The 17,733-nt window shown below is 41.6% G+C and overlaps 1 protein-coding gene across 1 annotated transcript in view; it reads right to left on the reverse strand.

Annotated features, from left to right (window-relative positions):
- The window catches only part of PPM1L (protein phosphatase, Mg2+/Mn2+ dependent 1L), a 256,788-nt gene that overhangs the window by 198,201 nt on the left and 40,854 nt on the right, over positions 1-17,733 (reverse strand). The window lies entirely within an intron of this gene.

Raw genomic sequence — 17,733 nt, forward strand, 5'->3', positions numbered from 1 at the left:
ATTCCTGCAAGTGATGAAACTAAGTCAAATTTTGTGTTGCTGTTTTTGACCCAAGGATTGTTGCCATTATCCTATAAATTCGTTTCAATGAGTGTTGTAATTATACATTTTCTTTTAAAGATAGTACTTTTCAATAAGAAAAACTAGGCTGAGTAGTATCAGGAGATAACACTTCCACAATTTTCTTCACTTCCTACTCCAAGATCACATTACCTTAAAAAATGAACTTTAACAGACAAAAAGATGAAATAAATCTAAATAGACTTTGAATAATGATTCTATCAGGGAGGAAATTCATCTGTACCTGGTAAGAATAATCACATAAAATGTGCTGATATATTCTTAGCAGTTAATAAGTAAAACTGCCAAAGAAACACATCTATAATACTCAAGTGTGCCCTTTTTTTACTATTAATAGATCTCCATATTCATTAATTTCATAAAATATTTTATTTCATTTACTACACAATTTACCAGTTGTCCCAATGGCCTCTAATGATACTGAAGAGTATAATAAATAAAAAAAATTAAAACAAATAGCATCATAAAGCTAGGGTCTAACAAAGACCCCAAACCATATTCTGAGCCATGATCAAAATGCATGTGAAAGCCCAAACTGCTATTCATCATATTCTTTCGGCAATAAAAGTTAAAATACCTAAATTTCAATATGGTCCTATATCCATCATAAGACTCATCTCAGAGGCAAGATTATCTTTCCCTCCAGGGAGGCCATTTCTGAAAACAATGGAATCCTTGCAGGATAAGTCAAAGCACGGGTAGCCAGGCCAACCAGGAGGGATACGACTTATCAGCCACCGTCTCCCAGCACAGGAAGCCCCGCCTACACCAGGATACAGAACGTTACAAACGGGGGGGGGGGGGGGGGGGGGGGGGGGGGGGGGGGGGGGGACACGAGATCTTTCTGCTACATAGTTTAACCATTTGAGCCATTACTATGCTTCTAACACTGTCCTAGCAGAGGCATTCCAAACTAAGGAAAGGGAAATTAAAATATGGGGATTTAGAGACCCCAAAAAGAAGAATTTGAAAAATAAGGTTGGGTCCAATGAAAATAAAATTAGGCCCAAAGCAGAACGAGTATAAACATATGAGAATAAAAATATACATATGCTGAAGTAAATAATAATCATTACGTATATCATACATTCACATACAGATTTTATCTCACAAGGGCCTTCAGTGACAGAGCTTTGGCTGCGGCCATCATCCCAGCGATGGCGGAGCAGGGACCCACCCCCATCCTCACATCCGGGGACCCGTATGTCCAAATGCCCATTTTTGTCATGTGGGGAGCGAGTGTTGAAAGGGCACTTTGACCATAGAATGAGCGGGCTGACACCCCCAGAACTGCAGCCCGTGACCTTGCCCTCATAAGGGCATTCCCTGATCTAATCCCACCCCAACGGTGCTGCCACTTGCATTCAAAATACCATCAACTTTATAACTCAGCACTTGGACAACTTCTCATAAATAGCCCTTTATGGAGTTCAATGAGAACTTTAGATATGAACTGCAAAAATAAAAGCAAGGGTTCTTCTGGTCCCTGGATATTATGCCCACAATGATTCAAACAAACCAACTTTTGAATCGATCAGACCCGGTCGTCTGTACTGAACGGCCTTGTTGCCAAGGACACTGAGGTCACACTGCCAGGATGTACATCTCAGGCTTGGTAGCTATGAGAACTTACGTTATTTAACTTCTCTGTGCCTCACGTTCATTATCTGTGAATGGGGGGTACTACCTCATAGGGTTCACATGAGGATTAAGTGAGTTAATATGTGAAAAGTACTTAGCAGGGTACCTGGCACGTAGTAAAGGTTGAAGACATGGCAGCAGTATTACTGCTATACTAATTAACTACGGTCATATCTATACCAACAATGATGTTATAAATATAGAAAATGTGTCATAAACATTGTAAAGAGGACTATTTATGTAGGAAGATAAAAAGTATAATCATTTGTACATGTGCACAACAGATTGAGTTTTAACATTATTTTATACTCATATAGCACATACCAACTATTTTTTAAAACTCCCTAACTACTCTATAACCATCTGTAATCAAGAAGAACATTAGGGAAAATCAAACAACTAGATAAAGAAGGGGAACACCATTAACTGGTTTCCTGTACATTAGAAGGCCCCTGAGCTTTGGGGACTGTCACCAAAAGCTAGATACTGACGACCTTCCCAGCAGCCCGCGCCTGCGTACACTACGCACACTGATCCACGTAAATCGGGCTGTTCTCCCTCTGGAGATAACTGAAGACAGTTCCATTTTATTGTGATGAGTAGCAACTTTTTTTTACTTCCTTTGTCTTCTAAGATTCACTTTTCATATCCTTTTGTCTTGTAGTTTTTGTGTGTTTTCCCCTTTTGATCTCATGTTATCTTCAACAGTCCTGCTTGGAAAATTCTTCCTTTTAGACATTTTAATTCAACTTTGCTTAATTTAGCATTCTGTTGCATGCAACAGGGCCTGGGATAGGGCCTTAAACATAACAGACACTTCAGCTATTTGTTCACTAATTGTAGCAAAGTCTCTGTGGTCAGCTCAGCCATGCCCAGCGTTCTGAGATCTGCTAGTTTTCATTACGACAAATGCATTTTCACCATCGTGGGACTAAGTAAATTATCATTGGCAGTAGGGTAATTTCTATTTGACAACATTTAAAATTTAAATATGCCTTCCAATCTATATTGCTGATGGATAACTCCTATCGTGATACTCATTAAAATCAGGCCGGAAGTTTATTTATGGAGAACAAAGGGCTTCTTTTTAAAAAGACACAGACTTCTAAAGAACCTAAAGTCGAGTCCTTGTTTAGGACTGAAATCCTGGGATGACTTCATATTTTCATTAAAAAACACTAATTTCCCCATCCAGAGAATATATAATTCGATGATTTGCCAAGAAGTCACCTTTTAGAAAGAGAAGCTAAAAGGCAAAGATGTCAAAAGAATGACAATTCTATGTGGTGACTTCTAATGACAATTGTGTTGAGTGATTTCTCTTTAATCTTAAATAGCTTACAATTAACACTATTACAAAAAAGTACAAAAAATAAACACATACACATGGTATTATAAATGTTTTCCAAATTATAAAAAGAAGCCGAGAGGCTGTGTGGTATTCAGGAAAGAATACAGGCTTTATAGCCCAAAGACCTCCGTTCCGATTTCATCTTTGCCTCTTCACTCCTCAAACTATCAAGGGAGCTAAATAAAATTACAGAAAATTGCAAATATAATGAAAACAGGAGAGAAGACAAGAACAACAAAATTTTGGAAAACGGATGAGTCATAACTAATCCAGCAGAGCTGACTAGATGAATCCTCGGTCTCTTCCAGAACTCTTAGCTGCACTGTTTGAAACTGAAATTCACCAGAGAAACCTAATTATTTATTATAGTTTTATTATATTAAAACATTCCTGTCTTTAAAATGCTAACTAAGCAAAGAATTTTTAAGATTACGTATGAAAACTGCAATCCATTGCTTCAGACAGTATATGGGAACACTGGAGACAAGGATTCTAACACATTTAAATTTTGTAAACTACAGAAATAAAGAAAAAACAAATGATTAGGATTGGGCAGAATAACCGACGAAAAGAAGACATAAAAATGAGGGGTTACAGGAGCTTTAGGGATGGTAATAAGCCATTAAATCGATTAGCCACTAAGTTGACCGCTCTCAAAGAGCACTAAGGCTCTCCAAATAAGACTTTTATAACTAAACTTCCAATTGCCAGTACCAACAACACATACACACCAAGAGGTCAAAACCTAGAGAGAAAGGTAGGGAGGAAAAGGTGTGTGCTTTGGGAGGTGATTCTAAGACGTGTATCACATACTACCTTGCCCTGTCAAGTAGCGCTAGTCGACAAAATACAGAGGATGCCAAAAATATATATACACTTTTATTTTTAACTTTTATTTATTTTAAGTGTGTTTTTCCAGGATCCATCAGCTCCAAGTCAAGTAGTTGTTTCAATCTAGTTGTGGAGGGCGCAGCTCACACTGGCCCATGTGGGGATCGAATGGGCAACCTTGTTGTTAAGAGCACCGCGCTCTAACCTACTGAGCTAACCAGCCGCCCCATATACACATTTTAAGAAAGGAAAAAACTGTATTAAAATTGTAATACTCAATATATACCAGTAACAAAAGCTGAATACAAGTCATGTGTATACGTTTGTTTGGCACCCCTGGTGTCTCCTCCTCAATAAAGTTCAAGAACACGCTCCACAGGGCACTCCTGCTGGGAGTGTAAATTGGTGCAACCAATCTGGGGAACAGTTTATTAATAGTACTATCTAGTGAAGGTTACGGTGTGCATATCTTATCACCTAGAGATTCCACTCCTACAAAAATACCCTAAAAAAAAGTCTTGCACATGTCACACAAGGAAGTATGTCCAAAAATATTTAAAGCAACATTGTTTATAATACCAAAACATGGAAAACACTGAAATGTCCATTAACAGGAAAAGAGATCACTGGATCAGGGTATATTCACACAATGGACGGCAGTGAAAATGAACGCTGCATGCATCAATATGAATGAATCTCATAATATATACAGTTTAATACCATTCATACAAAGTTTAAGAACATATAAAACAATACTATAAATTCATTAGCGATACATACATATGTAACAAAAGTTTGTTTGTTTGTTTGTTTAAAGGGAATGATAAATAGCCAATTTAAGTAATGTAGTTACTACTGAGGCTGACGAGAAAGAAATAAAATCAAGGAACAGAATACAAGGGGCTAATATATTTAATTTCTTATATTAGGTAGTGTGAATATGGGGGGCCAATGCATTCAATTTTATATCCTTTTGCATATTTTTGGCTTAAATACTTTACAATAAAAATTTAAATCTCAAATAAAACTTGAGATTCTCTAACTGCTGAAAGCACAAAAGCAAATAAACCAAGGATGATTTCATCACCACGTACCTTATGTCAACACATGTGTAGAGTTGGTGAATAACTCTGTGCCACGATGACAACGCACAATGGATTCCGTCTTACATCCACCCCCATCCAGCTTTTCAGTCCACTGTCCCTGCTAAGGTTCTGCCTCATCATCTCTCGCCTCTCACTGACCTCCTCACCCAAGTTTCTGCCCACCCCCTATCTGAATTCCACATTGCCCCCACTGCCTGCTTTAAAAAAATTCACTTCAAAATAAGGCATGAATAGAACTTACTAGTAGGTACAAATTACGGTCAGGGCTCTAGTTCTCAGCATCAATCAATGATGGGCTCGGAGATTTTCCTCACATCGTTAGTACATAAACAAACTGACAATAAAATGACCAAAGATGCAGTTTGTCATGAAGCCGCCATTAGGATTAATCTAATTCTATCTACCTAAGGGCTATTTGAAAAAATAAGGATGATGAGAATGCCACCCTAGCTCTCCAAGCTACCCGCACTTCCCTCATGGATCTTACACGCGAGTGGATGGATAAAAGACAATTAACAAATAAATACATAAAATACACAACGTGTTAGACAGTGAAATGTTTATTTTGTTTACTGACCAATTACTCTCTCTAGAATATGAGCTCTAAGACAGCAAGAATGTTTTCAGTGCTGTATCCCCAGCCCGAGAATGCCGCCTGACACATAGCAAGCAATCGATAAACAGCTGTTGAGTGAATGAACAATATATGGGAAAATAAGTGTTCAATAAATGTCCATTGCTATTGCCATGACCATTGTATCTGCAGTGCGGCCTGCCCACCACACATACAGTGGTAACGAATGGGAAATCAATTTTGGAAAGGCAAGACATCCTGCCTTCAACAATGCCAGAATCCAAATGAACACTTCAGTGTAGACCTCCAGGTCTACCGCCTACACCTCCACCAAGTGATTCTTCTGACTCGAATTACTCAGCTTTTTATGCTGGATTACATGACACTAGGCAATGTCACTAAACCACCCATCTCAGCATACCTGACAAAGTTCAATTTTTTTAAACTTTTGTTATAACTTAATAGAAGAAATTAAGACCAACTGAGATTAAGCAATTTGCCTGAATTCAAGATGGGTGTCGAGTTCTTGGGCTCAGAATATCATGTTAGACTCAGGGCCACCATCTTCCATAATTCTGATACTCAGTTTATACTATTATCGCATTTCTTTTCATCTGCTGTTCATCTTTGTCACCACTGTAGTTAAACAGCAATATTATCTATCAATTTTGACCAAACTCTAGATATCAAGGCAAGACTTCTGGCTCACCAAAAGAGATGGGGCAATAAAAGTTAGAACTGTATACAAGTGAAACAAAGGAAGGCTTGTGTTTGCTTGCCCCAAAATACATCAGAAGATACCATAAAATGATAGCAGATGCAAAGCAGTCTAACAAGACAAGTGGAAGTTGAAAGACAAGAAGAATCAGATTTTTAATAGTACAACTGTTGCATTTTTCTGTGGGCTCTATTAATTTTCAGAGTTTAAAAAAATGATCAATTAACTATTTTAGTCAATATTTTGATGTACTAGGAATGTTACTAAGTGGGGTAAGGAATTTAAAATGTAGGGCAGCTCAGTAACTCGGTTGGACATCAGATCAAAGGCATTCTGGTTTACTAGAACTATGTCATAAATACTTAAATGTTTTTAAACAAATAAATCTGCTTGAGACACTACTTTCATGTGAAACATGTCCTGGACTTTTCTTCTTCTTAAGTTTACACTGGTTTCAACTTCACCACTAGCCTTTCTTAAGCTGCAGTTTTGTCATTGCTCCATAACCTTTGTGTTTGATTTTGCTCTTGAAAACTTCCAAACTTCCGGCCGAATCCAGTGTGCATAAGTTCACTTTGCTATCCTTGCAGCATCTGTCAATGTTAAGCCTTTTCTTCAAACTCTTTCCTCCTTCAGCTTCCCAGACTTGCACATTTCTGGTTTTCTCATACTACGTTCCATCTCTCTTTAAATCCTCATTTTCCTTTCATCTGCTAATTACCCCTTGATGAACAGACTGCATTCCACGGTTTTAACTAACACCTTCGCATAGGTGATTCTCAGATCTTGAGCTCCAATCCCTACCTCTACTATCCATTCCAGGCGACAGCCAATAACACACACTTATCTGGACAATTGTCGCTTCAATCTGAAAATGCCCAAAACCGAACTCACCCTCTTCCAAACAATCCTCCTCTCGCAATCAAACCAACTACCTTTCTCCACCTCCCTGTCTTCACCGGAGGCACCAATGCTCTCTCAGTTACTAAGAAACATATTCAGAGTCACCTTTCCTCTACATCTCCTTCAGTCCATGAAGGTACTGAAATCTTTACTTAGAGAGCCAAAATTAGGATATAATCTACAAAAATAAAATAAATAAGTAAAAAGTGACACCGCAAAAATAAAGCAATTAAAGAAAAATAGTTTGAATACTAAAATACTGGGATTTCCCAAACATTACTAGTTTGAGGACAGAATATTTGAAGTACGTGCTACGTAAAAATCCAGATGTACCGTTATCATCCACATCTAATTCCTGCTGCTCCCATTAAGCACGACTTGTCTTCCCAGCCAGCCCTTCCTCTTTGCTCCCTGACACCATGCTCTAGTTCTGGTGTTTGTCACTCACATCTCAGCAGGTGCCCCTCTTCCAATCCATTTTCAGTCAGTGCTTGAAAAGTATTAAGCTGTTCGTTTACCCAAAGACTTTCAACGACTCCTCAAATTCCTGGCATATAATCTTCCATTCCATTCTTGGCATCGGGGCTGGGCACCCCTTCCACTTCAGCTACATCCTCACAGTTCACAGACTGAACGGACCCATCCATATCTGAGATCAAGAACTAACTAGCAGATTCAACTCACATCTACGACTTCCTTTTTATTCTCTTTATCTCCTATTTTCTCTTCATAGCTTTTCTTCTTTTCTACAACGTTCTTTTTTTTTTTAAGTTATTGGGGTGACAATTGTTAGTAAAATTACATAGATTTCAGGTGTACAATTCTGTATCACATCATCTATAAATTACATTGTGTGTTCACCACCCAGAGTCAGTTCTCCTTCCATCACCATATATTTGATCCCCCTCACCCTCATCCCCACCCCCCAACCCCCTTACCCTCTGGTAACCACTAAATTACGTTCCCCAGATTAATTTTCAAAACCCTGTGGCCATCTTGTGGTTACTGATTGTTTTCTAATTTTTTTCACCTTCTCTATGGCACCAACAGGAATTTCTCATCCTTAGTATTCTAAGAACTAAAAAGTTTATAATCAACAGTCTTCTAATCAACAGGTACTAATAAGAAAGACTCAGATATAACGGGAAGTGGTAGGAAGGAGATCTCAGCACTGGAGTAACTGCCTATCCAACTTCATACTGCAATTCAAAATAAGGTCAGGAGTGAGGCCATACAAGCTCTCAGATCCGACAACTGCGGCCTCATTGAGGATAAAGAATATGCCTTGCTGCCTATTTATTCAAGAACCCAGAAGCAGTGCGGACATAATTTCTCTCATTAAAGTTTTCTAGATTTTTCACTCTATCTCACCAGACGCTAGATATGACCCTGGGTTTTCATCCATCATAGATAAATATCAGATGGAGAATTCAATATAAAATTACAGGCTCTTGGGAAATTGTTAATGTTATCTCCCACCCCCACCCCATCAAACTAAAAATAGGTGGTCCCCAGGGGTCCCCAGATTTGACCACATGACCGTCAATGAACAGCTATTTGCTGCTCTGCAAAACGGTTTGGGAAAAGTTCTGCCCGGAGAATTCAGAGCAGGCAGAGAACCTGTGTCGGAGGAGACATGTAATGGCCTCGTGCAGGACACGGGAGCCCGGTCCTGGCGGATGAGTAAGACGTGAACGCGCAGAAACCGGGAGGTGCCACGTGGGGGGGTCCACGTGGGGGGGTCCTGGGCGGCGCCCCTCACATCGCTCTTTTTGGGTCATCTGTGTACTTGGCTTAGGCTGAAGCTAGTCTGCCCTGCCCTGTGCTCCAGGCCAAACCTTCTCTGCGAAGAAGCTATGCTCAGACCCCAGCGAGCCCCAGACGCCCCCACAGGCATGAAGACCCGGCTCTGAAGAGGACGGGGAGGCACAGAGGCCTTAGATGGGAGAAGAGAGACAGCTTCTGGGAGGAAGACGGTTGTGAGCTAACTTCTCATCTCTCCCCTGTCTCCTTCCAATATTTCCTTATTTTAGCTCTCTTTTGGTCTAAGCAAGTTAATGTATCTTGCCCCTTGTGGTTTTTAAAAGACAAAATCCTTGAGAATAAAAAATCTTTACTTTTCTATGTATCTATAAACAAAGTTTCTTAAATATGTAAATTATACGATTGCATTTGTATTTCAGATGTAGAGAGCTGTATGTCAAGTTGTCAGACATGACTGCTTTTAGAATAAAATAGATGTAAAGTATGTGCACATTGTTCCATTGAATCAAACTCATTCCCTCACTTCTAAATCTCTAAAGCAAGGGATATTACAGAATACTATTTTTGAATTTGAAAATTAAAATGTACGGCTTAAATACATGCATGAAGGAAAACCAATGAGCTAAATTTGCTATGGCAGTGTGAGGGGGTTAGGAAGTACTGTTAGTGTTTGTAGAACAGAAAAAAAAAATTTATATTTTATCTGATTATAAAGTAATGCATAGTTACTGTTTAAAAATACTTGGAAATGTAAAAAAAATCCAAAAAAGACAATTAAAGCTACCACGAATAGATGCCATTTAATCACTTCTTTAAAACTGAATTTTGATCATCTACAATAGAATTTTTTAAATTGAGGTACCATGCACATAACATGAAATTTACTCTCTTAACTATTTTTAAGTCTACAGTTCAGTGGCATTAAATACATAAAGTAGATTCTGACATCCAGAATCAGGAAAAAAAAAATGCCATTTGATCATTAAACAACAACAAAACATTATTTACTAATAATATATAAGTGGACAAAAGGAATATCCTTCAAGAATATGTAACTACTATCTTAATAAAGCCATTTTGCCCTTGAAGGAAAATGGCTACATAAACAAATGGCATTGTAAGTATCATTTACTTTCTTATCAGGTTGGCAGGGACTTGCTCAAGTTTGGGGTTCTTCACTTCCTGCTACGTGCAGCCATAGCCAGGGGTACAGAGCTCTAATTAGCATTTGCTACCTGGAATCAGTGTTAGAAATCCTGGCCAGCAGCCCCATCGCTCAGGTCACACGCCACGCTCTCCTCTAGGTCAGAGCTGCCCTGCAGGCCCACCCTTCCAGAAAAGGAGAACCGCCTGACCCTTGCACACGCTCTGGGTTTTCCCTCTCAGAATCTCACCGGTTGAGTACAGGGCTCCAAAGGAATAACTGTATCGAACTTTTCCTTGGAAAAATCAAGTAGTACGTAGCTATACAACCAGAGCACTTCTCAGCCCTAATCACTTCAAAACAGACATCAAGACTTTATCTGAAAACCACACCCACAACCTCAGCAACTGCAAGGGACCCAGGCACACTCATCCCAGAATGCAATGCTTTTGAGTCCTCCTGGGATAAAGCAGAGCTATTGTCTATTTCATTTGGTGACGAAAAAGAGCCCACAGTTTAAATTCCTTGCCTGAAGTCACTTGGAAATCACAGTGACAACTTAAGAAAGGGACAGTTAAGAAGGATCAAGTTCTTTTGGACCCAATTAATACACACATTGTCTTCAAGGAATAGGGGGAGGAGAGAACGGGGGTGGGAGAAAGAACAGCTCTTGGCAGCAAACCACCACCAAAGGCCCAAAGGTTCACATATACCGTATTTGGATAAGTGCACGGTGCTTAGGTTCAAAGACATGAACGTCTTCAGGCAGCTAAAGGACACGGAAGGCACCAAAACAGTGACGGAGAGGAGCGTGCCCTCGGGAGGTCTGCAGCAGGGGCCGCATGGAAGAACCACACGCAATAGCACCGTTTGCAGGGAACCTGCTCTGGGGCTGAAGTGACGAGATGGCGCCTGCTCAGTGCCACACCAAGTAGCCGGTGTGTCCCCTGCCCGTTTGCAGACAAGCTTGGTGGGCTTTTACAGCTCTTCCTGGGCTTTTCAGACGCTCAAGAAGTATCCCTTGCTACGATCCTCAGTGCAAGGCCCGGAGTTACAACAGCCCAGAGGAGGCTGAGGCTTAGAGGAGGAAGCAACTCTCCCGCGTTCTCAGGTAGAAAGTCACGCAGCCAGGACTCAGAACAGGTCTGTCCAGCTCTGCAGCGCATTCCTTTCCACTCTGCCACTATTCTGCCTCGCTGTGAGCACAGGGAAGAATGTCCAATTTAAATTCATAAAGAGAAAGAGCTTATTCATAATATATTAAAAACAGGAGTTGGCAAACTTTTGCTTGTAAAGGGCCAGTGAATATTTTAGGCTTTGCAAGCCATGGAGGGTTTCTGTCAAACATCACGTTTGTTTTCTCACACCGCTTTAAAAGCACAGAGCCCATTCTTAGCTCATAAGGCTATGCAAAAGCTGGCTGCAGGCCACTTTGCCAACCCCTGCGTCAGAACACATAATCCAAGCAAGGCTCGGTGATTCCGACATGAGAACTGCACCACTGCCGCAAGGTCCTGACTTACCAGGGCACTTTCACGTCAGGATGGGGAGAAAAGAGGCTAGAACATGATCAGTACTCAGTCTAGTCACCTCAGACATACTCCACTGTCAAGTAAAATGTAAAGCATAGCGGCCCCTTGCTTATAGACGCCTTCATTAGAGTAGTCTTAGAAGCTATCGGCAATTACTTCATTTATTTCTGAATTCTATTTCCATGTCTTTGCATATTCCAACCTAGGCATTAATCTGTCACTGAAAATCAATGTTTTTGCAGCCTAATTAAAGCTGACTATTTCAGAGGGCCATAACATAATGAACAGAAACCTAGGGAGATTTGAACTGACCTTCCTCTTTCAATACGATCAAAGGCCTCTGGGGAACTGTTACTTGAAATTATAGAAAATGCTTTCCATTCACTTCATGACACTTGTACAACAGGCTTCGGTACACTACCTGCAACGTGCAATAACCATCAAGTCAACCTAACGTGTTGCAGGCTGGACCCAGCTCATCCACACTAGAGCACCTGAGAAGCATTTGCAATGACATTTGGATTTTGCAACGCAAGGCAAAATAACTAATTATGAGCTTCTTAATTTTCTCTTTAGGTACTGAATTGAGTCCAGGATTTGCTCTTAGACCATGCAGAAGTATACACTAGCCACGCACCGTATCAGTTGTTGGCTGGTGACCTCTGCCTTGGTCTGGGCAATACAAACGTTAGTGCCACGTCCAAGTGTCTCTGGTTGAAATATTTTCAACTCTGCTGATTCATGACCGCTGCTTGGTAGCTACAGAGTAGAAACAGAAGACAGCCATTAGGGACCAATTTAATAGCAACAAATGTTATTTCCACTGCTGAGCTAAACAAGTTGGAAACCAGAAGACTCCAGATTCTAAAGGCTGGTACCTTATTTCATAAGGCTGCATGTGGAACCACACAGCACAGCCTACAGGTAAATATATACAGGAATAGAGGAACAGCGAGCAAATCGGAACTGGAGTTGGAGCAATCAAAACAGCTCTTCTTGGATTTTGTCCCTTTTATCCAGTTGCATAATCCCCTAGAAAAAGACATGCCAAGACCTACTAACACGGATTAAACAAAGACTGGAAAAAGTGACCACCTGAAAAAGCCAATTACAAGATACAGTCAAACAAGGAAACGGCTTCCTTGGGTCCAAAGGGCATGGCAACCTCAGTCATGAAGACACCAAGCAGAGGAAGGAAAGGAATTGCATGTTCTTCCTACGGGCTTGGAAGTGTGCTAGGCATTTTACATATAGTATATCATGTAATCATCATTAATTTGTAAGATGGGAACTAGCACCCCCATTTCAGATGAAGAACTGAGGCTTGTAGAGAAACTTACCCAAGATCACACAAGTAAGTGCCGGGTATTTGAACAAGGTCTGTCTGGGATCACACCTGCCCTTTCACTCCATCAGGCTTCATCTCCCACAGGGGGAAAAAATGCACTAAAACAGAGCATGGAGTAGACAACATTCGGGGTAAGACAGGCAAGTGGTATTGGAGGAGGGCTCCACACTCAGGCCAGGACTCTACCATCCCGTGGGAGAGATGGCACGGGAATGCAAGTGCCACAGCTGCATGTGACGTCATACTCAACACCAACGATCTTCCCAAAGCCAGTTCCAAAGGTCCAGCGCTGTCAACATGAAGCTAGAAACCAAGTAGGGAGGGAAGAGAGCGGAGACTCAGATGGCACCATGGGAGTCCAGTGGGGTCACCTGCCTGGCAACGGAACCTGGACGCCACCAATTGAGAGGCTGAAGCTGTTGAAATACTGTCTGTCTTGGCTCCAGATTTCCAGGAACTAAAGCTGAGCCTTCAGGTGAGAAACTCAATGTGCGGAAGAAGAGGGAGGAGGGCAGGGGTTTACTGCAGGGCCATTGCACATACAGCTTTCCTTTACATTTTTTCATGTTGATGACCTTCACAGAAGGCCAAATCTCCACAATCAAAGGAACAGAGGGAATCAGGATAATAAACTAAGCAAACTAAAGGGGAAAAAAGTATTTTGCCAGATTGAGATCAGAATTTTATATTTCCAAACAGGAGCCTCGTGCTGGCAGAGCTGGGCCTCGGGAGCATATTCTGGGAGAACACTGGTGCCAGGCATGCCACCATTAGCAGCTGGCACCTCTCCCCTGCTCTCGCTGCCAGCACTGTCACCCTCCTGCGGGCCACTGCTACCATTTCTTTACCCAAGTCATCCAAGCAAACAAATGAAACACCCGAGCCAGTTCTGGATTGTGTGAGGCGGAAGGGAAGGAAGCTAGCAGCAGGAACATGAGCAGAAGGACGGTGAGAAAACCAGGAAGGTAAAATGCACCGCTGGCAACCTTCCTCTCCTCTCCGAAAAGAAGCGGCTGCTCTACAAATACGGGAGGGAGGGTGGGCGGCAGGATTTCAAAATTCAACCCGATTCTCTGGGCTACGACTGGAGAAAGAGATCCAGCTGAGTGCGCTAGGCTGACGAGATGATTAATCAGGCCCTTTCTCTGCTCTTTGATGGGAGCCCCTTGTCAAAGCACATAATTACATGCCGGGTGTCCTCAGGTACCTGAAGGTGACAGCCAAGCCGGGCAGAGCTTCAGGTCTGGCCCTTTTGGGCTGGCTGCCTCTCCCTCCAGGTCAGGCGATGCCACTGCTCCTGGCCTGGGCATGAGCCAGGCCTGGCCAAGGAATGGAGTCCAAAGCTCCCGGCCAGAGCTCCTCAGGCAGCCACTAACCTGACCTACCAGGTTCATAAGTGCCTGCATCCCTCCAGAAGCCCAGCGTCCTCCCTCTCTCCCTCCGCGAGGCGAGGGTCCCCGTGAAGGGAGGTCGGAACCACCAGATCACTCCCTTCTAGCCTCAGCCCAAAGGGGAAATGGAGTTGAATAAGCAAGGAAATATTTAGAAAATCTACAGTACTACTCCAATAAAGTACCATTGCTAGATTCAATCTAGATAACTCAGCTTTCTCAGTGAGATAAACGGGCAGTTTGAAAAAGATCGTTTGCTGCAGATACAAAAGATTAACTGGAAGAGATTTTTCGATCCAGAGATAAATGAAATCTCAAAAAGTTATCTGGTCAGACAGACAATAGTCAATCTTCTTCATAAAACTCTCCTAGAAAAGAGATCAAACAGTTAATACTACTATCTGACAGTCTGTATAAACAAGATTCTTCAGACGTAAATCTCTGAAACTCCCTTAATTTTAAAGCAAATACCTACTACCTCATTCTCAGCGGAAACAAAAGTTACCATCCCCAAATGTGTCCATACAGAAATTTTTTGACCTCTGTTTTCCTCCAAAATAAAAATAATCCCAATTCATAAATTTTTCCTCAATTCTTTCACAATTTTCATTTTTCTTTCTTTCTTTTTTTTTTCCTGAACCCTCTCTAATCAGTCATGAGCTCAGGATTGATCTTTAATTACGAGATAATGCAGCTGGTGGTAGCTTTCACCAAGTTAAAATGGCTTTTATCCCAAGTCTGTTTTCCACATGACCCCAGTTAATGTTTTGTTTTTGTCTATTTTCCAACTAGCAGTCCCAATATAAAACAGGGAAGAATATGCAGGAAAGAGAAGCAGTTGGTGTTGGAAACGCTGCAAACGCCTAAGCTAATTTATAGAGTGGCTGAAAAATAATCCACTTGAATTTTAAATCAAAATGCAGCAAAGTGGAAAATGATGCATCGCTACACAACATAAACTATCAAAATTATAAAAAGCTGTTGATGTGCTGCAGTGACATTGCTGATTGGCTATTTGTCACCATTATAAATTGCAGAATTATTTGACTGTTGTAGGAGAAACTGATTTCTTGAATAAGGTTTCCTACTTGTTTGTGCTTCAAAGTTAAAAAGTGTTCATCCGGGGTGGACTTCCTTAAAACATTGCCACTGTTCTCATCCTAAACTAAAATCAGGGCCAATTGCATGTCTTTAGATTGTCCTCCTGAAATACTTTAGCCTAGTGGCTCTCGGCCTTGGCTACACATTGGAACCATCTGAGGAGTTTTAAGACCTACAAATGCCTGGACCCCACCCTCAGAGATTCTGATGGAATTGGTCTGGAGTGAGGCCTGGATATTGGGGGTTTTTTAGAGCTATCCGGATAATTCTAATATGTAGCCAAGATAGAGAACTTCTGCCTTAGACAACATTAAACATATCAATTAAAAACAATGTATTGCAAGCTCACTATGTACTGAGACTTGGGAGTTACTGAGAAAAAGGAAAAGTGAAGAACAGACCTTGCCCTCAAGGCCAGCGATCTAAGGGGGAGAAAGACATGTAACTGAGCAGTGGCCACACAGCGAGCCACGTGCTATGACGGAGGTGCAGAGAGCAGTGGAGGGGCATCTAACCAGGCAGAGGCGGAGAGGTGTCAGGGCCAGCTTCTCACACACGGTGATCACGCTTAGTCTGGAAGGCTAAGAGTCAAAGGAATCTCAAGAAGAGGGACTGGAGCGTGCAAAGGCCCAGACGCTGGAGAGCATAGCCCCTTCCCTGGAGCTCTGCAAGTTGTTCTTTACAAGTGAGACAGAGGGTGGATGTAAATGCAAGAGGGAAATGAGGATGGAGGGGTTTCCCAGGGTGCCTAGAGGGCCCAGATGGGTGATGTAAATGACCGGGTCGTCTGTGTGTGAGGCAACAACGGGTGTGGCAGACGGACCCCCAGGGGGGCCGAGGGGTTGGGCGTGCTATTGCTTCTTGGCTCCAGCCAATGTGACAATAAAGGCTCAATATTAACACATCGTCCAGATTTTCAAGGGAGGCTGAGAATCTAGTCCTTACGTGAAATGGACAGGTTTTTAAATGCTGAGCAGGACAACTAAGTCTGCAGGCCAGATACTGCCTGTGGACTGTAGGTATGGTCTACACCTTTTCACTACATTATGAAAAATTACTGAAGGATTAAGGGGGAGAGGATTAAAGGATTAAAGGATAGTGTCCAATTTAGATTCAAGTGCACGTTTAAACTGAACTACAGTGTTGTGGACAACAATCTGACAAATCCAATAGTACAAAGCTTTCCGCCTACGGTAATGCTAGTCAAAGCACCACTGTTTGGAAATTAGGCCCTTACTTTTTCATTTCTCACATTCAATACAGGACCTTCTTATTTGTAACTGTAGGGAGGAAAAAACAATTTGACAAATATTAAGATGCCGGTAAAGACTACACTCACTAGGCTTCAAGGTGATGGAAATTACAGTCAGATTGGAATTACACAGGCTGCTGGAGTACAGAGGTGGTAATCAAAAATTGCAGATGATCTGCCAAACTGGGCTAGAGCTCCAGGCCCTGGGCCATGAGCCTCTGTAAGGTGGGAATGAAGCCAGCTGCCAAGCAGGGCAGCCTGACTGGAGTGGGTGAAAACCCAGATGCCAGGAGAAGGTCAGCCAGTCCCCAGAGAGGACTTTGATTGCTCCATTTGGGTCCCCACTCAATCTCTTCCCCCAGGTCAATTTCTCAAATGTAAGGGAGAAGGCAGATCCCTCATACATAATGATCAGTTGTCAAATACTGTAAAAGTCAACTGCGAATGCGAATTCTCCACACCGTCCCTAAGATATTATTATCTGGTTAGTCACAAGGCAAAGCCCCATGTATGGCAAGCAGAGCACTTAGAGAAGATTCTCCCCAAAAAATCTATAGAAAGGCACTTTGCTTAAATGTGGCAAAGGTACATTTCACATAGCTGTCTATAAGCAAAATTAGGAAATGAGAACATTTGTATGACCTCATAGATTTGATCAGGGGAAAAAAAATCCTAAATCAAAAAATGAGTAGTGATAAGAAACACATTAGAGATATATGGCTACAGTTGATTCTCAAGTCAAATCAATGGACAGAAGTAATGTCCAAAGAAAGACATACGGTTTATTTAGTAAAGAGCTAACTGCTTGGTTTTTTCCCCTCAGGTTTTAACAAAAAAAGAGAAAACATATCATTACCATGCCTGGTAAAATGCCTGTACTTTCTGCATGTCATTTCTAATTTTAGATATGGAAATGGGATTCGCTCTGGCATTCTGACTTTCAGAGAGGGGTCACTGAATTGCGAGATATTAGAATCTCTGAAAGCCTGAAATTAT

This window comes from Rhinolophus ferrumequinum, chromosome 2, assembly GCF_004115265.2.
Source record: "Rhinolophus ferrumequinum isolate MPI-CBG mRhiFer1 chromosome 2, mRhiFer1_v1.p, whole genome shotgun sequence".
NCBI classification, from domain to species: domain Eukaryota; kingdom Metazoa; phylum Chordata; class Mammalia; order Chiroptera; family Rhinolophidae; genus Rhinolophus; species Rhinolophus ferrumequinum.